Source organism: Phacochoerus africanus, chromosome 8 (genome assembly GCF_016906955.1).
Source record: "Phacochoerus africanus isolate WHEZ1 chromosome 8, ROS_Pafr_v1, whole genome shotgun sequence".
Classification (NCBI taxonomy): Eukaryota; Metazoa; Chordata; class Mammalia; order Artiodactyla; family Suidae; genus Phacochoerus; species Phacochoerus africanus.
The window spans coordinates 28,788,930-28,807,386 of NC_062551.1; the positions used below are offsets into that span (position 1 = coordinate 28,788,930).

The 18,457-nt window shown below is 51.1% G+C and overlaps 1 protein-coding gene and 1 long non-coding RNA gene across 4 annotated transcripts in view; one reads left to right on the plus strand and one right to left on the minus strand.

Moving 5' to 3' along the window:
* The window catches only part of SMPD3 (sphingomyelin phosphodiesterase 3), an 85,071-nt gene that overhangs the window by 25,750 nt on the left and 40,864 nt on the right, over positions 1–18,457 (minus strand). Inside the window, exons 1-2 of one of the 2 annotated variants that reach the window (XM_047789491.1) lie at positions 1,915–2,052; positions 1,195–1,265 (exon numbers count right to left, since the gene is read on the minus strand). The gene's annotated coding sequence lies outside the window, so the exon portion shown is untranslated. Of the gene's footprint in view, positions 1–1,194; positions 1,266–1,914; positions 2,053–18,457 lie in introns of those variants that run through there. The other variant, XM_047789492.1, reaches the window with a different exon arrangement.
* On the plus strand, positions 1,107–17,614 carry LOC125132354 (uncharacterized). Of its 2 annotated transcripts, XR_007136216.1 has the most exons (6): positions 1,107–1,338; positions 9,952–10,157; positions 10,587–11,164; positions 11,916–12,179; positions 14,808–14,942; positions 17,057–17,614. It is a non-coding gene; the product is annotated as an uncharacterized LOC125132354 (long non-coding RNA). The 2 variants fall into 2 exon arrangements; XR_007136215.1 differs by lacking the exon at positions 1,107–1,338 and having other exon boundaries at positions 7,812–10,157.

Below are 18,457 nucleotides of genomic sequence, written 5' to 3' on the forward strand. Positions count from 1 at the left end.
TCCAAGCTGCATCTGTGACCTACCCCATGGCTCATGGCAACGCCAGATCCTTAACCCACTGAGCAAGGCCAGGGATTGAACCTGTGGCCTTATGGATGCTAGTCAGGTTCATTAAGCACTGAGCCACGATGGGAACTCCACTGGCTTCTACTTTTATTCCAGTAGTTTGAATTATTTCTCTGGAATGAGTTCAAGACTAAAATTATGAGATAAACTTTAAAGCTTCTGATCTTATTGCCAAACTGCTTTCCACCAAGGGTGTTTGAGAGTGCCTGTTTCATAGCATCCTTACCAGCTCCGAATTTAGCATTAAAATTGTTTTTTCTTTTTAGGGCCGCACCTCCGGCATATGGAAGTTCCCAGGCTAGGAGACAAATCAGAGCCGCAGCTGCTGGCCTCTGCCTCAGCTGCAGCAACCCTGGGATCCGAGCTGCATCTGGGACCTATACTTCAGCTTGCATCAACACCAGATCTTTAACCCACTGAGAGAGGGCAGGGATCAAACTTGCATTCTCACCAACACTGCATCAAGTCCTTAACCTGCTGAGACACAAGGGGAACTCCCTAAAATTTTTAAAATAGTTTAATGGGTAATAGTATCGGATTACATTGTCTGGGATGTTTAAATTGTGTTCCTTCACTTTTGTGAAGTGCTACCTCCATTCTTTTCCTACTTATTGAAGGTGTTTGCATTTTCTTCCTAGATTTGGGTGTGCCAGATATACCCCTTCTGCTGGCATTGAGCTACATGAAGGCAGGTTCAGATTAGGACCAAACTGCCTGCCCAGATTGCTTACCCTAGAGCAGTGTTCTCAAACTTTTCAACTAAGCAGCAGAACCTTTTCTCAGACAATCTCACACAATACCTCTCTATGTGAAACACTAATAAGTAGCCTATGAGGACATGCTTGGCACGCACCCCCCCCCCGCCCACCCTTCTATTTATTTATTTATTTGTTTGCTTATTGTCTTTTTAGGGACACACCTGCCGCATGCGGAAGTTCCCAGGCTAGGGGTCAAATTGGAGCTAAAGCCGCAGGTCTATGTCGCAGCCAGATCCAAGCTGAGACTGTGGCCTACACCACAGCTCAAGGGCAGGGATCGAACCCGAGTCCTCATGGATGCTAGCTGGGTTGGTTAACTGCAGAGGCACGATGGAACTCCAGCCCACCATTCACAAAGTCCTGCTCTTACCTGAGGAAGTGCCGCTGGGATCTTCTTGTCCTTCTGGCTGAAGAGGGAGCACTCACTGCGGAGTCAAGGACCTGAAAGGAGATGAACGGTTCACAGGTGTCTGGAACTCCACAGTCACCGAGCAGCCAGGTGCCGGTGAGCCAGGTACAAAGACCGAGGGGCCGCACCTGCGCCAGAGGCACCGCCACACCCTCCACGTCGCCAAGGAGAGGGTGTGGGCCGGCTGTCCCCACGGAGTTCAGCCGGGTAGGGGAGTGGGGGGGGGCGCGTTTGTGGGACAGACCTAGACAAGCCCGAGGGTAGGAGGGCTGACACGTGAGGAAGACTCCGGGTGAGAGGCAAGATGCTTCCATGTGGACAGCTGGACCCAGGCCAGGCAGGAGCTGTGAGGGGTATGGGGCGGGCAGAGGCGAATTCAGAGCTCTGGCTGCCTTAGCCCGGGTTTAATCTGACCAGCACATCCAGAACAATGGGCGCTCTCCCCAGGAGCTTTGTGTCATGTCAGCCTCATAAAGTTACCTGGAGGTGGGGGCAAAGCTGAACCCAGACCCGGAAAGGACTGGGGCTGGAAGTGGGGTAGGGGGAGGAAGCCGAGCTGAGAGGGAGAATTGAGGGTCAAGGTAGGCAGACCGGCGGAGGGGAGGCTCAGTGGGGGCCCTTGGTGAACCGCAAGGGGTGTTCGGAGGGGGCGTTTGGGAGGGCACTTGTATGAGCCGAGACCTTCGGAAACGAAGCCACCGGTCCCTGTAATCCTTGCTGGCCCACTCGGAGGATCGGCTGGCCCGGACACTCACTCCCCACTGGGGGTTCTTAGGCCAGGTCTCGCCGTCGGGCCCCGCCGCTGCCTCAGGTTGCTGGACCCGCCCTGATTTCTGTTCTGGGCCGCTGAGCCTCGGGCACTGCCTCAACGTTCCGGCCCCGCCTCCTGAAACCTGGTCCCCCGGGCAGCTCTCTGGCCGCGCCCCCTGGCCTCAGGCAAAGTCCGCGCTCTTTTGTCCCGCCCTCCAATCTCAAGTCCCACCCCCCGACTTTCCAGCCGAAGCCTGGGTTATTGGCCCGAATCCCTGGAATCAGGCCCAGAAAGTTCAGCTCTTTCCCCCCCCCCCCCCCCCCCCCCCCCCCGCCTCCACCGCGGCCCTGTGCAGAGCTGTTTGGTACTTTACCCTCTGGAGCCAGTTCTGCTGCCCGGACCAAAGCCCTCTTACCCCCTCACATCCCTGGCATGCAACCATTGCTCCCCAGGGGCCCTTGGGACCAGTCCCCTGCTTTATATACACTTATTTTTGCCAATTACCCAAACTGTTTCAGAAGATCTGAAATTTGAGTCCCAAGCCCTTTGACCCCAAGCCAAAGATACTGCAGAAGAGCTGGAAGGAGTGTCTCCTCACTTGGGAAACAGTTGGCACCCTCCCGATTAGGAAGCCACTAGAAAAGCTCCAGTGAGACAAGGGTTCTAGTCAGCTGAAAGGTCTTGGGCAAGTCATTTAACTTCTGAGCCTCAGATGCCCCCTCTGCTGTAACACTCAGTGTCACTACAGGGTTTTAGATGGCCATGGCCAGGACCAAGTGAGCACAGGAACTTGACATCACCAGATCAGAGTGGGAAGAAGGAAGCCAGAGCCCCAGGTCCTTGCTCCACATGCTCTACATGAGGGGACCTTGTTTCCATGGGGAGACCTGGCTTATTTCCTCTGAGTTAAGCACCTGGCAGGTATTCTTCCTCACCCATAGTCTGGGGAGTCCAACCTGCCGAGAGGTTAGAGGGTGGCCTGTGCTGGGGACGCCTGCTTCCTGACCCTCAGTAAGAAGACAACCTGCATTCATCTCTGTCCTTTACTCTCTTGCCGGGCTGACCTGCCCCTAGACCACAGGCTGACAAGCATCTGGAAGTGGACACAAAAGAGGCAGGCCCCTCTGGTGGGTTCTCAGTCCATTCCCAGAGCAGTGAGAAGCTTGCGCCTCATATCTCAGTGGGGAATTCGCCAAGGAGTCTTCATCCTCAGATGTCTCCCAAACTATCCCCCACAGGCTTCATAGCCTCTCTCCAACTACCAAGTTCCTCCCCCAAACTCCCTGTGTGTGTGTGTGTGTGTGTGTGTTTTCAAAATAGAATTAAATGACAGGAACTAACTATTTAGGAGGAGTTCCTGAGGGGAAATGGAAACTCTGCAACCTCAAGATTGCAGGACCTTTCCATTTCTCAAAAGAAAAGAAAAACATGTCAGATCATTGATATTCTGAGCCAGAACTCGTTATGCTCGCCTCTGTCCTTTAACAAACTACAGCCTTTCTCCCTCTTTGAAAATAAGATCACATCAAGCCAGGGATTAGAAATGGGAAAAATTCAATCAGAGCCTCCCTCTGCCAGTCACAATCTCAGTACACTCCCAGGCGAGCAGAATCAGCTCCCACTACAACCCAGCTCAGCATCATCATTCAAAACGCACCGGTAGGAGATGGTGAAACAGAAGGACCTTTCATCCCGAGTGAGCGAGGCCTGCAGCACTGCTTTCCTAGCTCTGGAAGCTGGCAGCGTCTGGGGCCAGTGGATTTGGGGCCTGTTGCTTAAATAGGCAGTGGGAGGGGGGCAGGGCAGGCCTGGGGAGCGGGCATGGAAAGTGGGCCATTTACCCAACACAGCAAGGCAGTGTCTGTGGAGCCAGCAGTGGTCCTAAGCACTCACTTGCCTGCTTGTCCACCATGAGCCTCCAGCCCATGGGCCCCTAGACCACAGACCAGCGCCTGGAATGACCCTGATGGACGTGCAGCTCTAAGTGCGACCACGTGCCTGGACGCACGGAGCTTGGTCCAGGTTCTGGATGCCTCTCCCTGTCCTGAGAAACAGCCTGGGCAGCAGAGCTAGCTGTGGCATTGAATGGACCTGCTCCCTAGACCAGTAAGTAGTGGCCTCAAGCAGGGCATCTCTCCAAGCCTCAGTTTCTACTTTCTTGAAATGAGGCTAGTAACACCTCACAGGCCCAGAAATACTTGCAAAGGGCTGGGTACTTGGGAGGTTGACTTACTTATCCACATGTTGTTGCTAGGTTCAGTTACCTTTGACAAGATTCAAGCCCAGAGAGGTTTGGTAACATACAGAAAGACACACAGCCCTCCAGCTGAGGGTCAGATTTCATGCAGCTGAGAGTCCAGGGTCAGACTTCATGCAGACCTGAAACTAAGTTGGGTTGGCAAAAGCCCCTTGAGGTGAGGGTGGGGAGCAGCTGATGATCTCAGGGAAGGGTCTCGACTGAGCTTTGGTGAAGGAATTACCCCTAGAACCCCAAAACCAAGGCAAGGGAAGAGACATGGCTGGACAGGCAAGCTGAGAATTGGCCTGCACTTGGTTGGGACCTTAGGCGTTGTGCCTAGAGTAACTACTAGAGATGGCTGGTGAGAGGAGCTGCTCCTACCTCCCTGCCAACTTATATACTGAAGCCCTCATTGCCCCGGTGTGGCTGTATTATGTCTATCGAAGTAATTTAGGTTACCTGAGGTCATGAGGGTGGGCTCTGATCCAATATTAGTGTCCTTTGAAGAAAGACCTCAGAGGAAGTTCCATGTAGCATGGTGGATTAAAAGGATCTGGCTTTGCTGTGGCTGTGCCACAGGTCACAACTGTGCCTCAGGTTCCATCCAGGCCTGGGAACTTCCATATGCTGCGGGTGCAGGCAAAAAAAAAAAGACATCAGAGAACTCCTACTACTTCGCACATGCGTCGAGGAAAGGCCATGTTAGGACTACAAGCCAGGAAGAGAGGCCGCAGTAGAAAATGAATCACCCAAAACAGTGATCTTGGACTTCTAGCTTCCAGAACTGTGAGAAAATTAATTTCTGTTGTTTAATCCAGCCCGTCTGTGATATTTATTATGGCAGCCCTAGCGGACTAACACGAACAGATGGGGTTGAGGGGTGGCTGGGAGACGTGGAAAAGGACAAATAATGCTTTCAGAGGTTTGCGGTTCTTGCTTGGAGTCGGGGAAGGCTGGGGGCTGGGCTGGGGGGCAGGGGAAATGGGACATTTGCATGGCTGTGTCCAGGTGACAGCAGGATATTTAGACCAGAGAAGAGGTCTGGGCTGGAACAGGATTTGGGAATTATTATGAATGACTAAATTTTGTCAGTTGGCTTCTTTTTTTTTTTTTTTTCGGTTGACCATTCTAATTCCAGTATCTTTTATGTCAGCTTTTATCTTTTATATTTTATGAAAAATCAGACACTCTCCTTTGCTTTTAAAAAGTGTAATTGTGAACAAATCCTTGCCAATTTTTTTTTTTTTTTTTGGTCTTTTGTCTTTTTAGGTCTGCACCCATGGTATATGGAGGTTCCAAGCTAGGGGTCAAATCCGAGCTACAGCTGTCAGCCTACACCAAAGCCACAGCAACACCAGATCCAAGCCTCCTTTGTGACCTGCACCATAGCTCGTAGCAATGACGGATCCTTAACCCCTGAGCAAGGCCAGGGATTTAACCCGTGTCCAGGGATTGAACTAGTCAGGTTCATTTACCACTGAGCCACGACGGGAACTCCTCCCCAGTTTTTAAATGTCTTTGCTTTCTTCTGCTTACACAAAGCAAGTCTTGTTTAGGAGCAAACTGATGTCTGTTTAGAATTTGCACATTTTTTCCTGAGGTTTATCTTCAGTCTCGTGATGTCAATTCTCTTGTCATTCTTGTCATTCCAATTGCAAAAGAACCTATCTTCCTTCACTTCATCTTGCCAGATAATTTATCATTCAAAAATTTAACTAGAAAATGTTTATTTCTTTCCCTGAGAGTCAAACTTGAAAGGCACAGTTTGTGTACTTTAGTTCTATGCCGAGTTGTTTTTCATCTCTGGAAACTTTTCTTGTGTTATTTTTTTCCTAGATGTTTTCTTCATCATATACCTCCCTCCAGTTTCAGGGCTGTGACACTGTTCCCCATTTTCCCAGTCAGTTATTTGAGCCTCTGTTTGTTTTCTGTGTCTCCATTTCTGGTTGGATGTTTTTATTTTATCCTCAGCATCACTGATTCATTTATTCTATTGTTTCAGTTATGCAAACTACTAGATTCAGATGTTTTTCAATTCTTTTATAGTCATGGAATTACAGCCATTTTTTGGTGGTGGTGGTTCTGAACTGGGCCTGCTAGTCATTTATTTCTTTCAAAGTAGTTATTACTCAGTTCACCTTACTTGTTCCTGAGGTTTTGCAGATTTCATCATCTAAAAAAGCAAATTAATTGACTTTTTCAAGGGCCTACTGTGTGCTCACTAAGGTGGCAGCTTCCCTTCTAAGTTTAATGCAGGAGAATTCTGCAGTTAGGGCTGCTTTGAGGGAGGTTCTGATGAATTAAGATTTATTTCATCTTGATCTAGAAGAGATTCAAGGCGACTTAAACTGTGTTCTATGTGCACTGTAATAAGACTTTTAAAAAGTAGTGAGAGAATTAGGGCTAAGGGAAAATGAAGGTAGAAAAAAAGGTACAAAGCAGCCAAGCAGAGATGGTAAGACTGGGTGAGTGAGGGGAGGGCCTCTTGGTTCTCATGGTGACTTCAAGTGGGCACAGAGGGGATGTGTTTTATGGCTGAAACCTGTCCTTTAAAATTTTTGTCGGTGGTGTTGAAACAACCCTTTAAGTTTTTGTTTGTTTGTTTAGACCCTTTAAGTTCTTACTTGAATGGTGGCAGCGCAGAACACCCAAGGTGTAGCTTACTCTGCAGGCCCCCAGGGTGGGAGTCACTTTTTAGTTTTGTTCCCAACAGGGGTGGAATTGCAAAGAAACATAGGTGAGATACACGCTCACGTGATGTGTGGGTGGCTGCATGTAAACACTGGAACAGTGGCCTCCTGCTCGGCTTCCAAAAGTCAGTATTGATTGAGCAACTAATTAACTGTGTTTTTCCTGTGCTCAGAATCCAGTAGATTTGGGGTGATTAGTGTCATCTGGGTGAGAGGAAGCCTTCTCGGGGGCTCTCTGTTCCCATAGAGTGGCCTCATTTCACACCTCTCAGGAAACAGTTTTCCGAGTGACAGATTGATTGGTGTATGGGTGGTTACCAAAAAAAATATATTCTATTTTATTAGCCGTTTGTCTTGCAAAATGAAATCATTAAAAAAAAAAAAACTTTATCAAAATGTCATCATCCTGGGTTTGAAGAATGTGCCCTCTGGCTTTGAGGGAAGGTCTGCAGATCCCACAGGTAAAAAGCTGCCTGCTTTTTTTTTTTAAAAAAAAGCACATCAAGATTCATGCACGCTAATTATTTTTGCTTTTCTATTTGAGGGAGAAATAGAAAATATTCCACTTAATTTTTTAGATTAAAAACAAGGAATAGGGAGTTCCCGTCATGGCTCAGTGGTTAACGAATCTGACTAGGAACCATGAGGTTGAAGGTTCGATCCCTGGCCTTGCTCAGTGGGTTAAGGATCCAGCGTTGCCGTGAGCTGTGATGTAGGTTGCAGACGCACCTTGGATCCCCCGTTGCTGTGGCTCTGGTGTAGGCCAGCGGCTACAGCTCCGATTTGACCCCTAGCCTGGCAACCTCCATATGCCGCGGAAGCGGCCCCAGAAATGGCAAAAAGACAAAAAAAAAGGAAATATATTAAAAAATTAAAAAGTATTTGGTTTCCTATTGGTGGCAGGTAAAGAGAGAAAGACAGAGAGGAGACTGAAAGCAGTGGAGGGAAGGCAGGGGCCAGAGACCTGTCCCAGGGACCAGCCCTGCCCTCCCTGCTCCAGCTCCCATGCTTTGCAAGCCTGGGCCCCTTTGATCAGTTGGGAAGAGCTCTGTCCTTGGCCCCTTCCTCACCCTCAACCTGTTCTGTCTAGAGCTAGTCACTCCTAGCTCTTTGGCCCATCTCCAGTCCTTGTGTTACAGGCTTCAAGTCCCCTGGAGATTAAGCCTGAAAGCCTCTGGACAAGTCTTATTGTGATGCCCCCTCCCCCACCTTGAGCAGCCTGGCTTGCTCCCTCCTTGGGAGGAAAGGAATGTCGCCCATTCCTCAGCCCGCCTCTATATAACCTGTTCCCCATGCAAATAGATGTACCCTGCACAAGACCAATCAGAAGATCGAATATGCCCCATTCAGAGATCAGACAACACTCAGCCCTTACCCAAGGCTTCGGGGACTGGGGCAGGAGAAATTGGGTCCCTACTTGGGTTCGCAGCGCGGGGATATAAGAACAATTATAAAGTGAGACAGGCCCTCTTTTACTTGCTGGGGGGGGAGAGAGGAAACAATGCAATTCTGTCATTCTGGAACAAATTCTATCACTTGCTCCCTGCCTTCCCTGGCCATCATCTCCCTTCAGGCCTCCTCATTTCTTGCCTGCAGGGTTGCCTGCAGGGACTAAGCCTGCATGTAGCCCCTTCCCTCATTCTCCACGTCCCAGCCCGTGATCCCCGCCACAAGCAGTGTGAGTTCATCTTGCCCTTGTCCAGCATCACCAGACCTCTCTCCACGCACAGAACAAATCCACCAGTGTTGCCTGGCTTAGGGGCCCTTGGTGATGGGGTTCTGCCCTTCTCAGCCTCACTTCTGCCTTTTTCTTTCTCCCAGTGATTCATTCTGGTAGCCCCAGTCTCTAGCTTTTCTCTTTCCTGGAACATGCCATGCTCTTTCACGCCTCCGTGCCTTTGCACATGCTGTCCCCTGTGCCTGGAACACCCTGGCACCCAGCCTCTGAGGCTCAGCTCTACAGCTGTCAAGCCCCTCCCTCCACATGCACACCCGCTGGGGTTTGTATTGGCAGCCCAGAGCTCCCTGAGTGCCCAGCACAGAGCCTAGGCCCTGAGAGGAACTCAGGGAACCTTGGTTGAATTAATACAATGGTTTCTAGCCAGGCCAACGTCAGTCACCAAAAGGTTCGGTTCCCTCTGTACATACCAAGTGGCATAGCAGCAACTGTGGGAAAACGGCTCCCAACTGTTTGAACTAGTGCATCAATTAGGCTGCCTTGTATAAAGGGAGGTAGGCAAAAATGTAGCCTTAAAGTTTAAAAGACTTGTGTGAACTCGCATGTGTGTGGTGATAGCGCCTGCAGCATCAACATTTTGGGACACACAGTGTATGTCAGAAGTTGTGCTAAGGTTTTTGCATGCAAGGATTAATCTCTTGTTTAATTCTCTGAACAGCTTGAGGAGGTTGGGTATTATTGTTCCCATACTCGGAGAGGGAAACTGAGGCTCGAGGAGAGCAAGTGACTTATCTGAGTCACACAGCTAGAGAGTGGCAGAACCACACTCTGTGGGGAAGACCTATCCATGGCCCTATCCTGGCTAGAGTTTTGATCCTTGAGGGCTCCCTAATGCTTGGGAGGCACCCATAGGCCGGGGGGCGGGGAGGCTTGTAGCCACCCCTCTCCCCTCTTTGCTGCCACCTTCCTCTGTCCCAGAGGGACTTGAAGTAGATGTTGCCACTATTTGTCCTTAGCACCAGAGTGCCAGCTGGTGTCCAAGGGCTGTCGTCGTGGACCTAGAGCTGGTGAGGCTTGGAAGGTGTGAACCAGTAGGAGCAGGTAGAGCTACTGTGATCACCTCTGGGGGTGTTGGGGGGACACCCTGGCCAAGCCTGTTTTCTCTCACCTGGTCCCTCAGCCTTGCCCCCACCATCCATTCTCCGCGCAGAAGCCAACATGATCTTTCTCTGAGCAAACCTGAGCACCTCCCAAGCTTAAAATGCCTTCATTGCCCTCAGAATAGAAGGCATGCCCTGAGCCACCATACCATGCTTTGCCAGTCTTATCCTGTTTCCTCCGTGGTCCCGGTCTCTTTCAGGGTGGGCCTTTGTTCTCTCATACTGTGCCCTCCCGCTGGATACCTCCTCTCCCGACTGCCTCGCCGCCTTGCCTGGCTGGCTACTCCTCAGCTTCAGGTCTCAGCTGAAAAGCCTCTTCCTCCAGGAAGCGGACCCCGTATCCCCTGGCGTTCAGTATAAGGGCTTCCTGCAAGGAGCATCCGGAGCTCCCAGCGCAGCCCCAGAGGTGAGCCCTGGAGGGGCCGGGGCCTGGGTCACCTGCCTTTGGACAAGGCCATGAGGTCTGACAGCCAGGAGGAGCAACACAGCCCACACGCGCCCCTCGCACTGGAGGCTCTGACTCTGGTTCCGGGGTGTTGGGAGGAGGACTGTCCAAGGTGCCTGACACGGGCGGGGCTGCGGCCACCCGCCCCCCTGGCCCCTGAGCTGAAGCCTCAGCTGGGGACGCCCGTTCTCAGGGAGGGCAGGTGGAGGGAAAAGGGGGTCAAGGACAGAACTTTGGGCCTCATCCCATTTTTGGCTGGGTGAGGAAAGAGGAGCCAAAAAGAGCATTTGGGAAAAGGTGGAAAAATGCAGAAAAGGTGGCTAAAATATAGCACTGTTTTTATTTAGTGCTCAGATATTCTTACTTTTTTTTCTGTTTCACTTAGAATAGCTGGAACAGGAGGGCCCTACGTGGCAGTCCCTTGGATGAGAAAACTGTGTGTCAAAGCTGCTGCCGATTCCCTCTCTATTTTTACCTTCCTGACACTACTCCTTTGAGTCCCAGGAGGCGTCCTGGCCTGAGGTGGCCTGAGCCGGCGTCTCTGAGGCAGATGTGGCCAGCCCTCACCTCGTTGTCCAGAAACCACCAAAAAGCCGTTTATTCACTGCTTTTAACCAGAAATAAATGCATGAGACAGATGTTCTCAGGCAATCTTGAGGGATGTGAACACGAAATCACCCCATAAATTACTTTTGTTGCCTTTCCTCAGTTCAAAGTTGGTTTTTTGTTCGCATTGATTACATTAAAATTGGGCAGTAATTAATGTTCTCCAAATAGAACGTCCGTATCCCCACGCTTAGAAAGAAAAACCACCCAGGAAAGAAAATCGTGGACCTATGTGAAACGGCCCTGCATCAGCCTGTCCTTCCTGGACCTCGCGGGGAGCGCCTGCCAAGAGGGATTTGCGGCAGAGCCCACGCGGCCGGCTGCCGGTCTGCGGTGGCTTCACCCTGTCCCTCTGCTCCAGGGTAAGGAAGCCTTTGACATCCATGGCCAGGAGCTCTGGGGGTTCGCCAGCCTCTAATTACATTGCTTTTTTAGAAATGCTGATAAACACTCCCTCTGTTGATTCAAACGTTTTTAAAGCACTGAGCCTATAGCTCTTGGCTCTGAACAAAGCAGATCCTCCAAGCCTCCCTGGGCAGGCAAGGGGCTTCTCCTGAGCCTCCTCCAGCTCTCGCTTCTCATTTAAATACTGAAGGAAGAAAGCCATCTTTCTGGGTGGAGGTGGGGAGAGGGTGCTTCAGGATTCAAAATCAGGCCTGCGTGAGGCCCCTTCTGGCCTCTTACTGCTGGGCTCCTACTCTGGGTGCAGGGTATGTGTCGGGAGGTGAGGCGGGAGGGGCCCCCATCCAGCTCCTGCTGCCCCATGGCCTGCTGCCCCCCTGCACATCTGTCACCCACCTTGCTTCATTTGTGAGTATTGGTCCCTGGCCCCCTAGGCCTTGGATGTAAACAGGACAACACCAGTGTCCTCCCGCTCCCTTCCCCTCAATACGGCTGCTAGGTGGGATGGAGGGGAGGGCAGTTGAAGAGACCCCTTCTAGTCCCATGGGGTCCAGGATAGCTAAGTGTTATCTATCCCGTTTTGGAGACAGGCACATACTAGATCCCTCCTAGTCCAGGCTCGCCCAAAGGTAGCTGACTGCCATGTGCGGGGAGAGTGGTGGTCCCTGTTCCCCCTGGATGACTCAGCCCAGTCACCTGCTTCTTGCCCAGACTGCCAGGTTCCCTGTCCTCACTGATTAGAAGACTTGGCCAGCAGCCAGGTATCAACATGGCTTCTGCAATGACCACGTCCAGAGAGCAGTGCTTTGTTACAAATGCAGCACATCAGTGACGCCCATGGCACCTTGAAACCCTTGACTCCACGGGACTGAGACCAGGTTCCTGGCATCATCACATCTGTCCAGTCTACACCACAGCAGCACAACTACTGCTGTTGTCACTGTTTTACTGATAAGGACACTGAGGCCCGGAGAGGTGAGGCCAGGAGAGGTAAGGCCTGCTGCCCAAGATCACAGGGGGGACTTTGGGATTTGAACCCAGGTCCATCTGATTCTGAAACCAGAGTTCTTCTCAATCTACCCTGTCACAGAGCCTCCTGCTCCCACTTACTGCTTTTGGCAAATGGCCTCTGGAGGGAGCCACCCTCAAATATAAGCATCACAGGCGATGTGGTCCTGGGCAAGGGTTGAGGGCTCTGTGGACATACTGGCAGCTGTGGTGCTTCTTGTCAAGTCCTGCCCAGCTCTGGGTGTCCCTTAGTTGGGGACCTTTGGTGTGGCCCATCTGGGCTATAATTTTTTTTTTTTTGTCTTTTTAGGGCCGCACCCAAGGCATACAGAGGTTCCCAGGCTAGGGGTTGAAATGGAGATGTAGCTGGATCTGAGTCGCGTCTGTGACCTACACCACAGCTCATGGCAATGACAGACCATTAACCCACTGAGTGAGGCCAGGGATCAAACCTGTATCCTCATGGGTACAAGTCAGACCCATTTCTCCTGAGCCACAATGGGAACTCCTGGGCTGTAATTTTAAGAGGCAATTATGGGAGTTCCCATCGTGGCTCAGCAATTAACAAACCCAACTAGTATCCATGAGGACTTGGGTTCGATCCCTGGCCTCGTTCAGGCGGTTAAAGGTCCGGCACTGCCGTGAGCTGTGGTGTAGGCTGGTAGCTGTAGGTCCAATTCTACCCCTAGCCTGGGAACCTCCATATGCCGCAAGTGCAGCCCTAAAAAGACAAAAAAAAAAGCAATTGTGTATCAGCTTGGTGACCATCAGGCTCTTCTGCTTCATCCCAGGAAATGGACCTAACCCTGTTGCAGTGTAAATCAGATATAATCAGCTCCTAATTCAATACAGTGGCTCTATCAACATTTATCAAGATATAGAAGCTGGTCCAGGAGTTCTCTTATGGTGCAGCAGGTTAAGGATCCAGCATTGTCACTGCAGCAGCTTAGGTAACTGCTGTGGTGTGGGTTCAATCCACACCACAGCAGAAACTTCTGCATGCTGTGGGCACAGCCAAAAAAATTAAAAAAAAAAGAAGCTGGTTCAATGAGTTAGACAACCATGATGGTTGGATTAGACTCAAACAAGCACCAACCAGTACTTTCTGACAGCTTAAAAAAAATTAAGTGGAAGAGACAAACTTTTTCAGTATTGTGCATTATGGGTACACACACTCATGTGTCCCAGACATAGATGGGGGCAACTTTCAGACCGGCCCTGTGCACATCCACAGCCTCATCCCGTCGCAGCCATGCCTTTCAAGTCCTGACAAAGGTGCCTAGACGCCTGGAGCACTGTGCTGTTCAAAACCAAAGCTGGGAGACCAACCAGTAGGTGGGGCTGGCCCTTCCTTCCCGTTCTGTGACTGAGGATCATGAAACTCTCAGCCACTGAGCTCACATACCTGGCAAACGTGTGACCAGCTCTGAGGGGGGAGAATTTCTCCTCAAACTGGTGGTTCGGGAGTCGCATAGGCCAAACAATAATCAGATTATTGGGGATTGTGACTGGATCTCTCTTTTCCTTCCTCCCTCCCTCTCTCTCTCTCTCTCTCTCTCTCTGTCTGTCTCTCTTTCTCTCTTTCTCTCTGTCTTCCTTCCCTCCTTTCTCCCTCCCTCCCTTCCTTTCTTTTCCTTTTTAGGGCCATGTCTGTGGCATATGAACGTTCCCTGGCTAGGGGTTGAATTGGACCTGCCTCTGCACAGCCATAGCAACGTGGGATCTGAGCTGCATCTGTGACCTATGCCGCAGCTTGTGGCAATGCCAGATCCTTAACCCACTGCGTGAGGCCAGAGATCGAACCTGCGTCCTCATGGATACTAATCTGGTTCTTTATCTGCTGAGATATGATGGGAACTCCTGAATCTGTTACTTTCAGATTGGATTGAAATTTCTGTCCCTGCTTCTTTCCTGACTGCCAGCCCAGCTGACCAGTGATCCCAGGCTTCTCTGCAAACTCATGGAGATGGTGGCCACTGAGAGCCAACAACATTCCACAGACTCCTACCCCAGCCTCCTTGAGCAGCACGGGCCTGCCTTCTAGAACTCTCTGCAAGCTCTAATACCCCCTCACCCACACCAGGGCTGGCTGGTGACCTTCCTCTGATCCATCAAGTCCCTCCTTATGACTGTTGCTTCCGCAGCTCCTCTCACAGTCAGCGAGGTCTGACTCCTGTAACCCATCCCTTATTCCATGCTTAGAAGTGATTCTGCCTCCCTGAATGATACAGCACCCCACCTCTCCAGGCCTCAGTTTCTCTCCCACATAAAATGGGGGTGGGGTGAGATATACCAGCCCCAGGAAGGGGCTGCCTCCAGGTGCTAAGGGTTGGGAGCCTGGGATTGATTCTGGCAGGTACGTTTTCATACTCAGAGGACAATCTTTAGGCCAGAATTATGACTCAGTCGGGCTTTTCATCTTGGCACCAGTGGTAGGAGCCCCACAGAGCAGGGCCCATGTGAGGTCAGCAGACATACTTATGCTGGTGGTGGAAGGCAGGGGGCATCCTTCTGATGGTCTGATGGGTTCTATGACACGGTGGGTGCTGGACTGTGTGGTTAAAGCCTTTCCTGACAAGATGCTGCTCTTTTCAGTCCAGAACGCAACTCCAGATGGCCACCTCATTCCCCTGGGAAGCCAGCGTGAGCTGAGTTAGAAGGCTTCTGGGAAGATGCCGAGAAGAGCAAGAATGTCTCCTTGGGACCAAGACCTGCTCTGCTGACTTGCTGGTGAGAAGGCTTTGTTCTTGGAATGATGATGAGCTAATCTTGCCTCTTCGAGTCTGAAGAGGAGTTTGTAGCCACTGTATCAGGGTGCAGCACACAATGCATTGCCACCTCTGGTCCAGGGTCTTCGCTCCTCTGAACACTTCACTGTCCACACGGCTCAAACATTCACTTTATGCGGTCCCTGCTCAAATGCCACCCCCTCAGCATAGCCTTTACCATCCTGTATAAAATAACATCCTTTCCATCACCCTGTATCCCCTTGCCTTGCTCCATATTCCTTCCCCAAGTATCACCATACTTCGCACAGTACGCATTTCTATGTTGTCTTTCCTCCTCCGCCAGGAGGTAAAGCCCATGAAGGCAGGGACTGTGTCTGTCTTGTTCCCTGTTGATCACCCAGAACAGCACCCAGCTCATAGCAGACACCAGTGCAAATTGGCGGCAGGTCAGGTGTAAAAACTGTCCTGACTTCACCTCAACCTCTGTCTTCATTCCTGCTTGAAAACACCCAAGACAGCACCCCTAGCCCAGAGGAAGACTACTTCTTGGTGTCAGGAAGGCTGGTTTGATTAGTTAATTACCAAACACGAGTTCTCAACAGTCAGGGTTTTTTTTTTTAAGTCTTTTTTCCTAATCATTACTCTTAATCGTGGGATCTGTAACCATTTTGGAAGTGGATTTGGTGTGATTAAATTCTTTCCCAGCCTAATCCTTTATGGAAAACAAAAGTTTTACATGAAGTGAATTAGAATGGATTTGCTGGTGTTTGATCGCCTGCTTGATAATTTACCCAGCTCACTTCAACCCCAGGGCTGGGCAGCATCCTGAAGGATACCTGCTGGATCTTCCTGCAACGGAGGAGAGAAGATCCCTGTTTTTACAGAATGCCTGTGACTGAAGGGGCCAAGGCCCTGGAGGAGGGGGTCCAGAAGCCCGTGCACCTCATTGTGCAGCTAGCACCAGTCCTCCGGGTGAGGCTGGGATGGCGGGCATCACACTCCCTGGCTTCTGTGTTTCTCCCAGAGTCCCCATGACCACAGCAAGGGAGGGTGTGCAGGGCTTGGGCGCAGGGAGGGTTTGTCGGAAACCTTGGTAGCAGGACTGCGGGGATGAGTCAGGGTCCCTCGGGGAGGAGGAGGGGGGTTACCTGCATCCCTGGCCCATCTGCCATGGAGGCTCCGGCCCCTGGAGGCTGAGTGCACCCCGGCTCAATACAGAATCTGGGGGTATCACGATAGCCTGAAACACTGTTTCCAAGAGTATAACGTAGAAAAGAAAGCTTTCTACCCAAATTGGAAACCAAAAGGTACTGGTACTTGGTAGGGTCACCCCAGTGACTTGGAATGCTCTGTGGGAGACCTTGTTCTTGGCGACACCACAAGTGACCAGCCTCTGTAACCCCAATACACATGCTTGGACCTGCCAGGCCCTGTGGGCCAAGCCAGGGTAGAACCTGGCTCTTACCCAGACATTTGGTAACTCTTGGAAGATGGGATTTTCTTCTTCAGCTGATTTGATGGTTAACTTATCATGTGTGGAATCGGTAGCTTTTGAGGGAGACCTATATCTGAGGCACTATGTGTGGGGGCAGCAGGGTTTCTTCCCCCACACGGGTGTTCTTTTTTTTGTGTGTGTCCTTTTAGGGCCGCTTTCCATGGCATATGGAGGTTCCCAGGCTAGGGGTCGAATCGGAGCTGTAGCCACCAGCCTACGCCAGAGCCACAGCAGCGTGGAATCTGAGCCGCACCTGCGACCTACACCAGCTCATGGCAACGCCGGATCCTTAACCCACTGAGCAAGGCCAGGGATCAAACTCGCAACCTCATGGTTCCTAGTCGGATTCGTTAACCACTGAGCCATGATGGGAACTCTAGGCAGGTGTTCTGATGAGGGTTTAGGTCACATCCTTGGGACTCACGGCTGCCCTGTGTCTTCTTTCCTATGGGCCTGGACCACATGTTTCCCGAGACTGCTGGCTGCCTGGTAGCCTTCATGAAGGATTCTGTCTGGGAGACCTTAATGTTCCTCTCCCATCATGAAGAGCCAAGCTACACTCCGACGAAAATGGTGACTTGGGGTAAAATGCATGCCTGAAAGCCCTCTTCCTCTTTCAGAATGGTATGTCAGTGTGGCCCGGGCCTTGGAGAGATGCCAGCTCAGCCTCAGGTTGGCCCACCACAGGGGCTGCCCTTTCATGGTAAGACCCTCGGTTCACACCCCCTCCTCGCTTGCACAGTTTGGAGGCTACTGCAGTCACATGCCCCTCAACCCCAAGAGCGGAAACCCAGAGTCATCCCTCAACCCAAGACTTAACAATAGCGAACACAGGTGGAGCCCATTCTTATGCTGGATGCATTGCCAAGGGGGTTGCCTCACTCCATACTCACACCTGGTCCTGCCCGAGAAGCCCTCAGCGGTCACAGCTTTTGCCCTTGGTCAGCAGCAGGGCTGGGATTTCAAGCCCCATGGGTGTGATGCTGGAGGCTGTGCTCTTAGCCAGCCTGCCATTCTTCCCAGGGGGCCTGTCTGATGATTCATTTCTTATTCTACACCCAGAGACAGTGAGGCGTAAACCAGAATAAAAGGGGGCTATTATGATACCACTATTTGCCGTTTATCTAAATTGGATAATAAATCACAGAGCTACTTGAAACAATGTACGTGTCAACCTCCTGAACATGTAGTTATCACTTAGTGCCATTTGATGGTGCCTGTGGTGTAATTAACACTTTTGCCTAGAACACATGATATTTCCGTGAATGGGAAAATACATTGAACCTGGCCCTTCTCTTCCTTGGGGACAGGGCAACAGACTTGTGATGGTGGCCGGCTGGGGTGGCTTAGGCTGGTGCGTGGACGAGCAGGCATTGCCAACCCTCTCCAGGCCGGCATTGTGTCCTGGAAAGGGGGAAGCCTGTCGCCAAAGTAGCAGCAGGCCCAGCTGCGTGATGCCGCTGAGCCTCAAATAACTCCATGCCCATTCATCAGCCTCCGCATAATCGGGCATCTGCCACTGGCATCTCCAGATGTTCGCCTTTGTCAGACCCTGATGCGGTTCAGTGTTTTCATTAAAAGCCTCGTAAAGAGCACTGGCTGGTTGGGGACGCTTATTGTTCATTTAATTTGAGTTCCTTATCATGTTCAAAATGTTCCAGGCACCATTAGGAGACACAAAAGCTTCAGAAAACACAGTTTCAGGGGGCAGAAGCTCACCGTAGCATGGAGGAGACACGGCCAGAGACATTTACAAACATTGCAGAAGGCAATTGGCTGTTAGGAATGAAAGTGGCTCACAACAGCACACCAGGGCCCGGGGTGGGGGGTGGGGTGGAGGTGGAGACAGGATTTCGTGTTCGCCTGAGGGAATCCTCTAAAATCATGGGGGTGTTCTCGGCTGTTCATTGATGTGGTCTTCCGGTTACTTCCCAGGGAGAATAGAGTGTGGGGGCCAGACAGGAGCAGAAGCTTGGTCAGAAAGAGATTAAAGGGAACACACATCTTGGCTTGAGGTGAAC